This window comes from Sceloporus occidentalis, unplaced genomic scaffold, assembly GCF_023333645.1.
Source record: "Sceloporus occidentalis isolate IW3139 unplaced genomic scaffold, rSceOcc1.0.p SCAF_7, whole genome shotgun sequence".
NCBI lineage: Eukaryota > Metazoa > Chordata > Lepidosauria > Squamata > Phrynosomatidae > Sceloporus > Sceloporus occidentalis.
Genome location: NW_028316987.1, coordinates 24,396,314 through 24,413,816, shown reverse-complemented (window position 1 = coordinate 24,413,816; position 17,503 = coordinate 24,396,314). Strand labels below are relative to the sequence as shown.

At 38.3% G+C, this 17,503-nt stretch overlaps 1 protein-coding gene across 16 annotated transcripts in view; it reads right to left on the bottom strand.

The window, feature by feature from the left end:
• The window catches only part of LOC149309408 (poly(rC)-binding protein 3-like), a 256,438-nt gene that overhangs the window by 91,145 nt on the left and 147,790 nt on the right, over positions 1 to 17,503 (bottom strand). For 5 of the 16 annotated variants that reach the window (XM_089532389.1, XM_089532381.1, XM_089532396.1 and 2 more), the window contains exon 1: positions 788 to 1,069. The exons of 6 other annotated variants lie outside the window; for them this stretch is intronic. The gene's annotated coding sequence lies outside the window, so the exon portion shown is untranslated. 5 more of the 16 variants (XM_089532398.1, XM_089532391.1, XM_089532397.1 and 2 more) reach the window with 2 other exon arrangements.

Sequence of the window (17,503 nt, the reverse complement as noted above, 5' to 3'; positions counted from 1 at the left end):
TTTTGGTAATTTATACTGTACTAGAGTTTAATTGTTAATCTGTTCTGTTACAAAAGAAACTAATAAAAACAATGATTTACTTTAATACTTCACAAGTTTTCATCAGCAAATTATGTTAGACCCATAAAAAGGGAAAGAAAAATAAAAACCTAAGATATGCCCATTTCCCTTCCGACTTCGAAACTCTATATGGGCTTTCTGCATTTCAATGTCACGTTGCAATTCCAATGCAAGCATACAGTGCGCCCAAAATTCTCCAAATTCAAACCCCAGCAACTCATGACAGAGTAGCTTTCTTCCCTGACTTTGTGTCAAATCCCAAACCGCTTATTACAACCCAAGATGAATCCTAAATGACATTACAGCATTTAAATCCTCAGAGATTCAAGCTGGGTTACTCACCTAGGTGAAGTCAACACATTGCAGATGACAACTCCTAATACATATTTTAACACTGTTCTCTTGTTCAGATGATAAGCCACATGTGTACAAAAACCCAAATCACTCTTCAAGTATTGTGCTAGTTTTAAATCTTTTTTTCAAGCTTGCTCATTCTTAAGTTGCTCGGCTGTCAGCAGCCCCAGAAAGTAAGGCACACACATCGCTGATGAAATCAGCAATGGAAGTGGACAAAATGTAAGGCTGTACTTTAGAGACTTAACACTCGAAGGAAGTGTTTCTTTTAAGCTTTTGACTTAAGATTTAAGAAAACCATTGCCCGCACTGACGATTTGGTGTCGAAATCCTTGGTATCTCTGAACACGTACATCAGACTGAGCGGACTGACCTGCTGAGAGGGTTTCAGAGCTGGAACCTCATATGAAATTCTCAGGCAGAGTCTGAAGACAATTTCTCGTTCTTTCTGTGGAGCTGTAGCTCAGCACCAATTCTGTGTTTGTCTCCCAATTCCACAAATGGACAGATGGCCAGGTTGTCCTGAGCCTTGCTGAAGCGAGGCAAAAGATTTGCATTCTCTCACCCCCCCTTTAGCCCCCAAGCAGATAAGCTAGAGTCAGACAGAGTGTGCTCACAACACACCCTTCCACCAATCATTTCAATTAGTGCCACATGAGAAGAGCTTCAGCTTAAAATCTGCTTAAGAAGGGGGCCAGAGGGCAGGGCAATCGCCTTTGCTCTACAATGACGAGAAGCTGCTATAAATATTACTAAACAAAAGCCCTTGTCAAGGGCCTGGAATGTCACTTCCTAATGTAATAGAATTGTAAAAGCTTAAGATCTACATGGACTACCTAGAAATTAAAGGGGTGGCAAAAGGTCTAATTGGAAGAGGACACGCCATACACAAAGAAGCCGCCAGTTTCTCAGAAATATATCACTATGGATTATCATGCACTAATTTTCTAAGTCAAACCAATTCTGATGGCGTATTGGTTTATTTCTAGCAGAATTACTTTTGGAAACTGTTAATAGTGGTTGAAGAGAACTAATTAAAGTATTATAATTAGACAGTATTTCATGCACTAATTTAAAAATGTGAGTCTGCACTCAGTTAAATAAACTGATATGTGTAGCTTTAAGTTAAAGGCAACTGAACAACAAGCAGGTTCCCGAACGTAGTGCTGTAAAAAATAATGTTTTTGTAAAGTCAGATGGTAAAATGAGTTAAAAAAAAAAAAGAATGGCTTTCTTGAGAAGATCGACATGGTGCCACATTTCCTTTTCCTTATTCTTGTTCTCTCCAAATCCCTTGTCAACAAACCCGCTTTTAAAACAAAGTCCTTATTTAATAGCTGGCCTTTGTTTCCAGCCGTAACAAAACACAACCCTAGCAAGTGCAACTGTCATAGTCATCTCTTGTTAACATTCTCACTGCCATTCCTTCCCTTCCAGGCATGACATTTCAGAATTCAGCAGCAGGGACAAGATTTTCAGACTTAAATGCCTGTTTTTTTGTATGTACAAAAGATACAATGCTTTTTTACAATTCTGTTTTAAGAACATTTGATGTGATAGTTTCCTTTCCCCTGCATCACAGTAACTATAGTAATAAAGTAAACTGGCTGCTGCAATCACATGTATCAACACAGCAAATCAAAACATTAAAAATTGGTACATCATAGAAACTATAGCAATGTTATTGAAGTTATAGAAACTATAATTTGTTATAGTTAGGTTAATGTTAAAAAAGAATGTTAAAACCAGAGGTCAAATATCACATAAACTCTTGGCATGCCAAATTATTGTAAACTCCGTTGTTTATAACAATAGGCAGTAAGTATGTAGAATTTGAATTGCCCAGAAATATAGGCATTCCTGGTGAATAATAATTACATGTGATTTCTAAAGGCAGGGGAAATGTTGAATTAGCCCTGTTTTTGAAAGCAGTACTTATCCCCCCACACGCCTATTTCCACTCTACTAAACATTTTAAATTGTGAACACCTAATTTAATAATTCACAAACAGCAGGATTTGACAAATGGAGGGAGATTAGAATCCATCACCAGAATACAGTACCTTATTCCTAATAGCTAGGTTCACTGTCCAGTCTGGCTTCTACTGACTTGTTTTAAGAACAGAGTACTCCAGCCAAAATTAATCAGCTTTGCTAACACAATATTTCCTATGTTTCTCTTTACTTTTGTTCTCTCCTAAGGAACATGTGTTTTTCCCCCTCTTAAGGTTGGAAACAAATCCAAGGTTCATATGTGTTCATATACTGGACCATATGTGTGTGCGCACACCGGCACACATACATATAGCTAAAAAGAGTAGCTAACTGCACTGTTTCATCATCATCATCATCACTATTTAATTATTTATATAGCACCATCAGTGTTCATGGTACTTAACAATGAAAGGCATGCAATCTAACACACACACACACAGCAAGTGAAAAGGGACATTTAATGGAGACTGTATTGAAGAAATCAGAAGACACAGACTTATATGTATGGCTTTGAAGGAACTAGATAAGACCCTCAAGAAAGATCCTCAAGGATAAAGATATATAATTAAATACTACGATCAGAATCATCCATGCCATAGTATTTCTAATTTCTATATATGGATGTGAAAGCTGGGCAGCTCCAGCTGTGGAACTCTCTCCTGAGAGATAAACTTCCCAGTACTTTAAATGGCAAAGGAAGACTGTTCTGTTCTGTTAATACTGCTCCTCTGGTTTATGGTTTAATGTGAAAATTTAATGTCTTTATTATCTGGGAATCAGAATATCTAGTTTATATATTAACAAAAATATATAAAAAATAAACAAATGGAGGTTCCTATCTTTCATACAAGCATGCTAAAAAGTTAAGTTACACTTTCCCAATATCTTTGGTGGATCACTCATTAAAGGAAATAATGGAGTACAGACTGATTTTGTATTGATGTAGAAATCATGATACCTTCATCTTAGGGTTGCTTAAAAGCCGTGGAAGGCTTGGGCCTTGTCACTGGAGTGTTGGGGCTTTAGGAAGGACTCTAGAAATCTGAATATGGTCAAGGAAAGGGAGATAAAATGCAATTTTCTTTAGTGGGATTATGAAAAGCAGCCTTGAACAGGGGCAACATAAAAATTTCTAGCAGCTGGGGTGACTTCCTGTTCACCATATCCTTCTAACACATATTAGATGGATGCTGATACTATAAAATGGTGTTCTGCCTACTGCTTCAGAACATGTAGATCCCACAGGTTTTTATATATGACACCTCTTTCTCTGCAAAAAGATTTTCTTCTCAAGCAGTGATGTTCCAATGGGGAGAGGAAGGGGTCTCTCCACCCTGGTAAACAAAATAAGGGTTGCAATATTGTCTACTCACTGCCCCCTCCCTCCCTGAGGCACCAGAAAGGGAAGCAGATATCAGTTTTCAGTCTGCATCAAGTCAAGATGGTCTCCTACCCTGGTTCTCTTGGGACATCCTTGAGTAAGGCAAAAAAGGAGGGAGGACATGGATGTGATAGGATGTTAGATGCTGCTTCCTTTTGAAAATGAAGATTTTCACACCAGTGCTTACCATGGGTGAAGTACCAGTAAAGCATCGGTAAAAGTTCCTGAAGTGTGAGGGTGTGAAAGCTGGTCATGCTTCTGAAATGTCAGTGAAGCATTCCCTCACCTCTTCTGTCCTTGAATCGTTTGTAGAGCAGCCATTTCCTATTAATGTTCCTATTAATAGGAAAATGGCTGCTCCACAAACAATTCAAGGATGGTACAGGCGAGGGGATGTTTCTCTGATGTTTCAGAAGCGCAACTGGCTTCGATACCCTCATGCTTTAGGGATGTTTTACTCATGCTTAACCCATGGCAAGCACCATTTATCTTGAAAGAAGTAGCCCTGCTAGTCTATGGCTGCAGAAGGGGAAAAAAAAAAAGGGGGGGGGGAGGAATCCAGCAGCCCTTTTTAAGACTTAACCCCACTTCCTGGAAGATGATTTGAAGCACCTTGACTGGGCTTTACAGGCTAATGGTTACTCCAGCTGAGACATCAGAAGGGCTGCCAGATGCAGAAAAATCCATAGGAGTGAAGACAAACAACCACCCAAAGGAAAGGTATTTTTACCCTACATCAAAGGAGTCACACACAGAAAAGGGAAACTGGTGAGGAAACACAACCTCCAAATGATCTACAAATCGACAAAGAAAATCCAGCAAATGCTGCGCTCAGCAAAGCAGAGAAGAGACCCTCTCAAGGGCTGCAGGAGTTTACCGCATACCATGCAGATGCAGACAAGTCGACATAGGGACCATCAAAGAAAGTGTTCAAACATGAATCAAGGAACACAAGAGACACTACAGACTGGGTGAGCCAGAAAAATCAACAGTAGAACACATTATAAACCATCCTGGGCATAAAATGCTGTTTGAAAACACTGAAATTCTTTACCATACCAACAACTATCTGGTCAGAATGCATAGGGAAGCCAATGAAATCCGCAAACATCTGGACAACTTCAACAGGAAAGAAGAAACCCTTAAAATAAACAAAGTTTGGATACCAGTCCTGAAAAAATCAAGACCTAGCAGTGCAAATGAAAACCATCCAGGGTCAGGGGGATTTCCCAGCAGACAATGGATCATTAATTAAATAGACCACGCTGAGGCCTTGCCATTCAACAACAGAACAATACACAGATTAACATGTAGATGCCAGCCACAGATGCTGGTGAAATGTCAGGAATAAACCCTTCCAGAACACAGCCACATAGCCCGAAAAAATGAAGGATGCCAGCTGTGAAAGCCTTCGACTTTACACTTTTTAAGACTGATTGATATTTTGGCATGGATATTTGTGGATCTCAATCCATTTCCCCAGATGCAATAACTGAGAAAGAGGCTTAATGTCCACAAAAGCTCATAGTAAAATATAAATCAGTTTGAAAGAGGCTGTAGTGTCTTCCCTTCCTTCTTCTTTTTCCTTTGCTCATTGTTGCATGCCTTCAAGTCATTTCTGACTTATGCCAGCCTTAAGGTGACTCTATTATGGGGTTTTCTTGGTAAGTTTCTTCAGAGGAGGTTTGCCATTGCCATCCTTAGTAGCCTTTTCTTCTCTGCATAATGGAGAATCCAGTGGAGATTTTCCACAGGTGGGGTAGGGGACATCAAAGGGTCATATTGTATGGTTCCCATATGATCAGATTGATTGGAATAAATCCAGCTTCTAGGCATTGTATTTAGTACTTGTTAGGATCATTAGCTGGCCTAGATTTTAAGATTTCATTTTGAAAATGCAAGTCTCTTGCCTGCTGGAAGCAGAGACAGAGTGCAGAAAAAGAGAAAAATGAGAAAAAGAGAGCCTCTAGTTTTGGAAAGAGGGGAGAGAACTTGCTTTTGGAGGAGTTTTCCCTGCAGAGCTGTAAGCTGTAAGCATACCATTACATAGGGCAAAGACAAGGCAATAATTACAGGGTTTCCAGAAAATGTAAAATTTATTGTAAGCTCCTTGAGAGCTGAATTGGGGTGCATCTACACCACAGAAATAATGCACCTTGACAGTACTTTAGGTGCTGTAGCTCCGTCCTATGGAATCCTGGTATTTGCAGTTTTACAAGGTTTTTAGTCTATTCTGCCAAAGAGTGCTGCTGCTGTAGGGTGGAGCCATGGCAGTTAAAGAGGTGTCAAGCAGCATTATTTCTATAGCTTAGATGTACTCCTGGACACTTCCAGATGCAAAGGTGATGAGAGAAAGCCTGCAAGAGGATAGATAGATGCTCATTGAAGAACGGGAGATGTTTACTGATTAGATTTCTTGTAATTAATTTCAAATAATAAACTAAAGTTCTTTGGGAAGTGATAATCCCACATTTCCTGGTTTTTGTTCTTGATGTTTTGAAGCCTTTGCTCAGACACATCTATGGGTCTTTAAAGTAATTTGCTGGTGGTGTTAATGGGGGAACAGGTGTGCCACACTGGATTATTACTTGCTTTGAACTTGTGCATTTACAAAGGAAAGCAGACGTTTCAGGGACTTAGTTGTGTTTGTCTTTTGGAGGAAAAGGTCTTGTGGTAGCTTAAAGAGGAACACATTTTATTTGACATTGGCCTGTTACAGACAGCCAAAATAAAGCTGCTTCGAGTCACTTTGGAGGTATGGTATTTCAATGATGCATGAGTCCTAAGAGTCTGGAAGCTTCACCAAAGCTGCACTCCAGTCCTTAGGACTGGAGCATGGCTTTGGTGCGGCCTTTGGACTCTTAGGACGCATGTATCATTGAAATACCATACCTCCTAAGTGACTCAAAGCAGCTTTATTTTGGCTGTCTGTAACAGGCCATTGTCTTTAATTGATGGCAGAGCTGTCCTACTACTTGATGTAGGAGTAGAACTGGCATGCCCAGCAGTGGCATCATTAGAGGGGTGCAGGGAGTGTGGACCTCACCAGGTAACACCCTAATGGGGGCGACACCATTGTTCTTCAAACATCTGCTTTTGGGCAGAAATGGGCTGTGGCATTTGCCTGTGTCTCATTAAAATGCTGAAGCGATGGCGTGAATGGGGTGAGGCTCAGTGGAAGGAGAAAGGAGAGGTACCAGGGTGTTTGTTTTTAAAATTAAAATTTCAATTTCAATTTTTTTTAAGAAAGCTTTTATTCTTTTTAATTTTTTAAAAAAGATCCCCTGCATTTCGAAACTCCTTCCTTTCAATCCAATGTTAGTACCCTGATGACCACAGAAGATCCACCTTTCCCCTTTCCCCTCTCCTACTTCTCCCTCTCCCTCTCAGCCAGGCAAAAGCAACACCAGCACAGGGCCCAAGCTTGATTCAGGCTTGCATCCTTCCGAGGTCGCTAAAATGAGTACCCAGACTGTTGGGGGCAAATTAGCTTACTTGCTGTTCACTGCTATGATCTTTGGAATAGCGGTATATAAATTAAAAAAAACCACCTTCCCTTCTCCACTTTGCCAGACTTAGCATCTGCAGTGTTACTTTTGCATGGCTGAGAAAGAAGGTGAGGAGAAGGACAGGGTTGGGGAGAAGGTGGATCCATCAGGCTGCTAACACTGGATTGAAAGTGGAAGAAATTTGGAACTGTGGGGGATGCTAAGTCTGGCAAAGTGGAGAGGGGAAGGTATAACTTTTTTACAATTAATTTTTAATTAATTGGTTAATTAATTATACAGTGCACTCAAGCCATACGCAGCCACACTATACGCAGCTTCCAGCTTACACGGAAGCCGCACTGCAATTAAAGCAATGATCTAAACACCCCTGCGCATGCGCCGCTCCAAGACATGAGCATTCGCTCCACTGATTTGAATGGGGCGTGAGCACACGCAGATTTCCCCTTACGCGGAGGATTTGGAACGCTGTATATATAAAGGTCAATAAAAGAGAACTTTGGCTGCCTAGTTTCTATTCTGGCCATTATTTTTTCATTTCATGATTATTATTGAAAATAATTTGGGGTGTGTGCTAAAAAATGATGTGAAACAGGTGTCAAATATGGTAGGTATGCCACTGTCCTTAAGAGGAACATGGTATGCACTACTAAATGGGTTCATATGTAAAGATTTATATTTTTAATTTTTTTAAAACTTCTCTGCCACTAAATACTGGATTTCCTACTTTACATATAATTACAGCTATCTTAAACACTGAGAGCCCCTTCCACCTAGTTCATGACTCAATACTGGATGCATTTTGGTTTAAAATTTCTGATCAGCAACAATGGGAGGGAGAAAGCCCATATATGGAAAATTATCCTTTCACACCAATTGAAAATTTCCCTTAACCCATTTCATATGACAAAGAAGAGGTGTCATCGCAATCAAACTATGTTGTATTATTGTTCTTTCCTTTAATATGCTCCTGCGCAAAATAATGGATTATGCTATTTTCTTTATCTGAATAAAATGTTTTGATTCAAGAGATAAAGACGTACTGAGCTGAGCCATTAATTAACAAAGTACTGTAAAACTGGGCAACTGAGCAGAAATGGAAGATTTAATTACTGCTTAGAGATAGGAAGGAGAGCTAATTACAGGGTTCATGTGCCATGTGGCAGTCTTTTCCTTTACCATATGCAGTGGCTGTCTTTGATAAAGCTCTGGAGACTCAGCTGTAAAACATACAGTATTAGGATAAAATATTTCCACAATAGAACTAACAGCTTTGTTACATGGGGAGGAATTAATGAGTGAGATCAACTCAAATTTGGACATTTGATTGGTTTATAAGAAGAAATGCTACACACTGCGTGTATGCTGCATAGAAGCGATGTCAAGAAGAGAGGGTTTTTTTAAAATGCTTCCAGGTATCTACTCTTGGATTAAAACAAACAAACAAACAAACAAAAAAACAACCCACACAGGCAAAATGAATATCTTCTCCCATAAAATAATACTTGAAAAGATGGGGATTCAGTGGACGCTATCACACAGAGGAGGCAAGCACAATGAAAATGTGATTAAAACGTGGTAATAGCACGAATGGGGGGATGATTATAACACCCGTGTGCGTGTCCTGTTTGTGTCCCATGCGTAAACTGTAATGGACACATCTTTGGGTAATAACATGAGTTTCCATTATTACCCAAAGACATGTCCATTACAGTTTATGCATGGGACACGAATGGGAGAAGCATGCGGGGGGGGGGGGTAATTATCTTCCCCCCGATTGTGCTATTACCACGTTTTAATCACATTTTCATGACGCTTGCCTCCTGTGTGATAAAGTCCGGTGCTTCTATGGACATTTCTAACAATCTGCAAAGTGGCACGAGAAACATTACCATTAAGACAGAAAGGAAGATTCATAAAAGAAGATTACGAATAAGTTTGGTGAAAGCTTTTTATGTTATTTTATGTTGTTGATGCTTGTTAAGTTGCTGTTGTTCGTATTATCTATTTATTTGTATGTATGACAGCTTATTTTGTATATAGATTATATAACTGTATACTTGTATGACTTAAAATTGAATATGTTAAAAATACACACCTTAAAAACCTTAGTTTTTAGTTTATAGTGTTTTGTTTATAATTTCTATACAACACTAGAATTTTTCGCCTGGAAAAATCTTCCAGAAAAAAAGAAACGTTAAAATACATAGTCCTAAACTATTGCCTATAGAGGATTTTTGGAGTGGTGATAAACTGTATATTTCATAGCTTACCTTTGCTGTTTTTAGTGTCCAAATAAATAGAAAATATCAACTCACATTGTTGAATTATTGGAAACGACCATGGTGTGGAGAGAGAAAAAACCCTACTAAATGTATTAGTTTACCATGTCTTTGTAAGGAAATTCATGTTGTTCTAGCCCTTAATACATTATGACAAAAAGTATAACTGAGCACTATACTCTTTCAGATTTTGGCTTCTCATGCAAAATACTGATGTACCTATATGTCATAGCTGACACACATCAAATTCTGTCATTGTATTGCATTGTTTCCCTCATGGAAGGATTGAAATGCTGCTATCTACATTGGGGAAAAAGGCCTAAATACAATAATGGCTGAACTATTCCATCAATTGCTGAATAAGTCATTTAGGTAAACCCTATTTATTCCATGGGTTTATGCTAGTTGACAGTAATAATTTGATTTAGGCCAAAGAGTCAAAACTGACATCAATAGGATGTGTAATTCCAAGGCAAATATCAACTACAGAAGATGGATGTTTATCATGACTAAAACATAGGATGAAAGATTTAAATTTCTCCCACTTTTGTGATACTACTACTACTAACAACAATCAGCTTTTCCTCCTATAGTTGCTATTTGCCTTTAGTAAAAAAATAAATTAAAAAATACACATATTTTACCTGGCTTTTTGCTGCTGAATATAAATACCGTGGCACAAGTGCAGGGCTGTGGCAAAGCAAAGCAATGAAAAGTGAAACAATTTCAATGGATGTAATTACAATATATACAAACCAAACAGTCCAACAGGGAGGCATGGTGAAAAGGGGGCATGTAGGGGCCTCTATGATAATGCTTTGCCAATTTATCACTCCCACACCAATGCACCAATGTCCTGTACAGGCAGGGCATTGCACATGCGGCTGTATGGTCAATCAAAGGGGTGGCCATGCAATGGGATGGCATTTGGGCGGATGTGGTAGGTACTTGGAGGTCGTAGGTGGTGAGTTTGTGTGACGGTGCGCATATATGGTAGGGAGGCAACCAAAACATACCCAGCTTGACACCACCCCATGTGGTTAACTCATGCGTATTTGGCTCATCTTGGGAGTGGGCTGTGTGGGCAGCAAGGGTTTGTCCTACTTTGGGGGAAAGCAGGATAAAGTCACTTTTTCCTACTCCTCTATTTTGGGCCTTAGACTTTTATCCCAAAATCCTGAAATAATAAGGCAAAGGATCCACATGTATTCCAAAGTGCCTGCTCCCTCATACTGCCCAACATCTGTGTGAAATTGCACTGTTAATTTTGTGTGGCTTAGTAGGTATTAAATACTATCTCTAAATTGTTTTGGTCACTAGTTCTTTGGAGTGAGTAAACTTGTTTTATATGGCGTGGTGCTCCAAATTTCTCCTCTGTTCTCATCAGAAATAGATATTTTTAGGTTTCATTCCCAAACTGATTTGTCCCTTTTTGTGTGCCACATGATTCCCCTGTAATGACTTCGTAAATATTTGAGACTAGTCCTCAGGATTTATTGGTATTATTTTCACAGAATGTTTCATGAATAGTTAAGGCTTCAATAAATTAACTCTTCCAGGTTTTCTTGTAACTGACTAGTTGTAAGAAGCTTGTCTTTTATAATGAGGTATCTGATTCCTAACCTGCCTGTTACTTTCCACTAGCAAATTACAGTTTGGACTTGAAAAAGGGACAGAATGGTGGAGCTAGTAGTTTTCTGTATTTTTGCCAAATAGCTAACATTTCCCTTGTGAATGTGCTTGTTAAGCTAGTACAATATTTTCGAGTGTTCAGTAGGAAAATTGAAGAACCATATGGAGCCTGTTCTAAGTAACTATGTCTATGAAGCAAATTGTCTATTTTAATAAACTTCATTTGTTGTGCCAACTGGAATGCTTCATAGTATTTCAAGAAGTGGCATATAACCCAGCTCCTCTAGAGAATCATCTGTATTTAACTTCATTTTAAAATCTCAATGGTCTATCTGAAGTGGTTCAATGGAATTTTGCCATCTTTTCAAAATCACTACAATAGGTTTCTGTCGAATAGTTGAAAGAGAAATCTGGAAGGATATGTGAAATAACCACGACAGTTTTCCCTAAAGAAGGACAGCACAGTTTTTGACATAAAGTACAATATTTAAAGTACCAAAAGTTGAAAATAAAACAACATTTATTTGGCCCTTTGTGCCTATTAGGAAACAAGAAATATGAGCATTTCTGACTGCCAAATACAAGGATTGGCTTATATACAATAATACCAAAATTTGTTGGCTTCTTAATATAACAGCTACTAATCAATAGCATTGTTGAACATCATCTGGTTTAGCAAATATGGGGAAATATGTTTCCCAGCTGGCTGGTTAGCCTGCATTTTTCCAAATATTAAAATGAATGGAATACAAATATTAGATATTGTTCACTTTATCTATATAAGATTACAGAGAAGGAACTACAACTTCTTTTATTTACTGTTATATATGAACATACACATATATCATTTCGTTGGGTCATTAAAGTTAACTCAATTCAATTACTTCCTCTTCCATGAAAGGCGTATGAACATTGTTTTTAGTGAAAATGGTTTAGCAAGTGGAATACACATGTACATTTTAAAAAACAAATTCACAGAGATCTCGAAATACTGGTCTAACAAACCATTTTTAAAATAATCTGGTTATTGAAAAGCAAAAACCAACAACAAAATAATTCATGTAAATTTTTATCAGCTATCCCAAAATGCAATAATCATTAAAAGCCCTAGAGCATAGCAGTCATAAAGTGTAAAGAAGAAGAAGAACGCGAAATATACTGAAATTAATTTTTTCGACTTAACTTAGAAACCAAATCAGCAAGTGGCAGCCTGTATTTTAAACTGTTTCTGTATAGTACTTTGCAATGTTAAGTATTTTTTGCATAAGATATGCTGCTGCTATGCACAACTACATAAATTAAATTGAAAATGACTGTATCAGAGACGTCCGTCCCCCTCTATTCATTAATACTTACCCAAAGGAGAAATCATATGTGACTGAAATATTTGGAGAGGGTCACTAATTACAAGTTTTATTTGTTGATTTAAAATGACTGTGAAGCAAAATGAGATTTGAGGTGCAGATTATTAAAAATCAATCAAACAACAATAAAATGAATGGATCCCTGTGATAAAGTAGATAATATTATGCACATACTGTAAATGATGATACAATGTTTACTGCACATTTCCTATACAGTGGGTCCTTGGTATCTCCTGTGGATTGGTTCCAAGACCCCCTGTGGATACCAAAATCCATGGATGCTCAAGTCCCATTAAATACAATGCCACAGTAGTAGGTGTTCCTTATATAAAACAGCAAAATCAAGGTTTGCTTTTTGGAATTTATATTTCTTGAATATTTTCAAGTCATGGATACTTAAATCCATGGGTAAAAATATCTGTGGATAAGGAGGACTGACTGTACATAGTGAACCTATACAATAGTAGGCTAAAAATTTAACACACTTATGTCAGAAACATTACTGTCATCACTATCATTGTGGAGACAAATGCTCAGATGACCCAGAATTGAGCAGAATATATTCTTGACAACATATTTAATAATTTATTCTGTATTGAGGCAGCTAAAAATAATTATCTGGTCTTCTATAACACCCATTATCTTGTGAAAAAATGCAAAGAAGAGAAATGTAAATGAAAAATATTTCATTTGAGTTTGACAGAACTTTTTCTGATAGTACGTAAAACCACCAAAATAACTGAAATACTAGAAATGAGTCATCCTGAATATTTTAAACAGAATTTCTCACTCTTCTATGGGATATACTACAGCAATATAAAGTGTATATAGTAAAAACATCGAAATACTGATCTCTAATGTAAAATCACAGAAACCTAGAAATCTAGAGTGTGATTATTGCACAAAAATGTAACAAAAAGGATCCCCATATATGCTAATAAATCAGCTGCCTATCCATGTTACACAAATTAACGCCAGCTGTTTCAATAATTATTTACTCAAACATTACAATGAGTAAACCTATCAATCTTATCTCCATGTATTTACACGAGACACCAATTATAAAAAGTAAATTGATAAATGTTATTAAAAGCAAGGGAAGTCACCTTAAACTCAGGAAAACACATGAGTGTATTTGTGGTCATAAAGCCCAAACTTACAGTATATTTCATTTATGTGGTAAAGTAATTTGTTACTTAGGAGTTGTGGCTCTTGGTATTAGGATCATTACTGTCATCCCTAAAGGCAGGAATCATAGTAAGTGGGACAGTCAGCCTGCCTTGAACAAACTGTCAAACCGCCAGTGGTTAGTGCAACAGGAGATTCTTGGTCCAAAGGACTTCTTATGCATGTGGCAAGAACTAATCATGTATTATATTAAAAGAATAACAGATATCCTTCTGTGGTTTACACATGAAAATGCTACAGCAATTACAGACCTCCTAGAAGAAGTTACTAAAATTTGGGAGGTTGCTCTACAAAACCGTCTGACCTTAGATTACCTGTTAGCAAGCCAGGGAGGAGAATAGGCACTGGAAGTTGCACCAATGTGAGTGATCAAACAGCAAATATGATGGCACACCTAAATGCCATTAATAAGATAAAGGCAAAGTTGCAGAGGTTACAAAAGGAAGAATGAATGAAAAGAGATTGGTGGGATTGGCATCCAGCTATGAGGTGGACTGGTTACACTCCTTGCTAATGAGATTATTGGGTGTTGGGTTAATAATACTGTTGCTGGGAATGGTATTTTGTTGTGTTATGAATTGTTTACTTCTCATATGTACAACATAAAATACTAGGCAACAATATTCACAGTTGCATGGTGTCACATTTAGACTTACTGATTTGGAACTACTTGAAGGCCAAAGAATGTAAAAGTGTTTCAAGACCTTTTGGGAAAAGTTCAGATACAAGTGGTGAGTTGTCATAAAAATTAAAAGGTGACCTTAATTAGAAGCAATTAAAATATGGCTTTACCTAGAAGCAATAAAAATACCATTAATTAGAAACGAGTAGCTGTAACTATACAGGTTTTTGTATTAAGAAAACACCTAGTTAGAATACACTGGAAAGATCACACTGGGGAGATCAGAGTATGCAATATTAAACGCAGCTTAACTCCACAAAAAATAAAAGCAACTGCTTCAGGTGAAATGACATCACTAGACACTTTGTGCTAATTTGATAAGTGTTACTAAGAAATGCATGTATGTGATCACTACATGCTAAGAAAATACTCAAATGGTGATTGGTTGGAAAAGCAGTGGCATCACTACTTCTTTGGGGAAGAATGTCGAGCAGAACTAGATTAGTGGCAACGTCCCAAAGAACCTTCTCTGTTGCCACTCCAAAAATCTGGAATAACCTCCCTGAAAAAATCTGCCAAATATCCTCAATTGAGGCATTTAAGAAGGCAGTAAAAATGACTTTCTTCAGGCTCGCCTATCCAGATGGACCAGGTTATGAATGAAGAAACCGGTCCATATGTGCTCCTATGTTTTGTTGTCACCGTGTAATGAACAATATTTCTTTGATATTTTATGATGTTGTATTATTTGATCTCATTTTACAAATTGATATTTTAAGGAGGGTGGGATAGGGGGAGGGGAGACCTTGTTAGTTATTTGTATTTTAAACTCGGTTGTTACCCACCTTGATCCCCAAAAAGGAAGAGGTGGGATATAAATATTATTATTATTATTATTATTATTATTATTATTATTACAGTTGATGTCACTGATGTGAGGCATCAGTGGTAGCAGTGGAAAGCTCTGCCCCCTTCCTAGCCCCGCTGGGTGTTCCCCTCCTTTGATCCAGTGATGCTCCTGGTTTCAGGGAACATCTGAAATACTAGCACTTTTAACACTGTAAATTCAATGCTTGCAGATAGCAGGACTTGACTTTTTTCCATCTTCTGTCTTTTTATGCTTGGTTTTTGTCCAAACAAATAAAAAGCTGGAGTTTATTTTAAAAAAAAACACACATGTTTCTGGTCCTTTGCCATCAAACAATGAATAATTGTACTGGCCAAATGGCCATAATAAAGTTGTTGTTGTTGTTGTTGTTATTATTATTATTATTATTAACAATGAATAAAAGAGGGCTTTCCCTCTCACCACAATCTCCTTTCTCTTCTCCAGGCTAATCTTACCAAGCTTCTTGGGTAAACCAGCTTTGGTTTCCAAAACCTTCATCATCTTTGTTGACCATCTCTGGACATATTCCAGCAGGCTGATGTATTTTTAAAACTGCACTTTTTTATGGGATTCCAGGCAAGATGTTATCATAGCAGAATACAGTAGTATCCTTACTTCCCTTCTTTTGAATATTATACATCTGTTCATTTAACCAATAATTAGTTTTTTTGCTGCTGCGTCACACTGCTTACTCATGCTTCAGCTGTGGTCCCCTGAATCCTTTTTGAAAGCACAGACTATAGTGCGTGTCTTTCCTGATGATTCAGGCCTAGAACTCCCTCTGTTTATGGGTCACAACCTTCAGCACAAAGGAGTAGAGAAATAAGCACCTTTCAGCCCACATTCCTTCACTTTCCTACCTACAGCCTTGCAGTCACTTACAATACTCTGAAGGCCATTTCTGGTGATGTCTTTTGCTCCTATGTGGCTCAGAAGAAAGAAGCAAAGTACATTATCATGAGGCTATTGCCAAGTCCCTCAACAAAGGCTCCTGAGCAAACTTGGTCATGGGGCCAAAGCAGATGGCCTGGGAGGAACGATCTCTGGCTGCTCTAGCCACAATCATTCTGGGACCGCTGCAACCAGATGGCCTGCTCCCAAAGCAGGCCGCCATTCTGAACCCAAACTGGCTGCCAGTAGGAGCAGATTAAATCTGCTCCTTTTGCCAATAGCTTTGAGACACTTTAAATAGCCTTGGAGCTTCCGGCTTCTTCGGGGGCATGCATCATCTAAAAGCCATGTTCCCAAATTGGCTGGAAGCCACTCTATTTGGCCTGTCTGTTTCAGGCCATGGAGAAAATAGTGGGTCATGTGCAATCTCTAGTAATACCATATAGATCTGCATCAGAGGCATCACTAGGGTTGGCATCACCCAGTGCAGTAACTCATGGTGTCATCCCCCTCCCATACTATATCATACAGAATCCTTAAAAATGTTTCTACTGATGTTACTTGTAAATCATAACTGCCATATATCACTGAATGTAATGACAATAGTTGTGAAATAAAAAGGTAATAAAATTAAAATTATACCTTTAAATTACATCTTAAGCACAGCCTAAATGTATTTACATTTACATCATTTCATGTGACTAAAGTGAAAATCTGGTAAGATGTGATGCTTTAAAAGAGAATTTAAAAGAGTAATAATAAAAAAAACCAACCCCGAGGCCTATCCTTTCTTCTCCCACTGAGACTGGCCCCACTCACGCCTTCTCTTTGGTTGCGCTCCAGGGTTTTAAAAGGATGCAGGCGAATGCCACAGCCCATTTCTACCAAAAGACAGAGATTTGGAGAGCAGCATTGCGACATCTGGTATAGCCTTCCTCATAGTGACATCCCTGATCTATATATATCACTGTATATATAGCTTTTTGTGGCCACAGGAGTTTACCACATACCATGCAGCTGCGGACAAGTCTACATAGGGACCACCAAACGCAGCGTGCAAACCAGAATCAAGGAACACGAGAGGCACTGCAGACTGGGCCAGCCAGCAAAATCAGCAGTAGCAGAACATGCCACAAACCATCCTGGGCATAAAATACTGTTTGAAAACACTGAAGTTCTGGACCATGCCAACCACTGCCATGTCAGGATGCACAGGGAAGCCATTGAAATCCACAAACACCTGGACAATTTCAGCCGGAAAGAAGAAACCCTTAAAGTGAACAAAATTTGGCTACCGGTCCCGAGGAATAGCAAAATAAGGACTCAGCAAATGCAAATG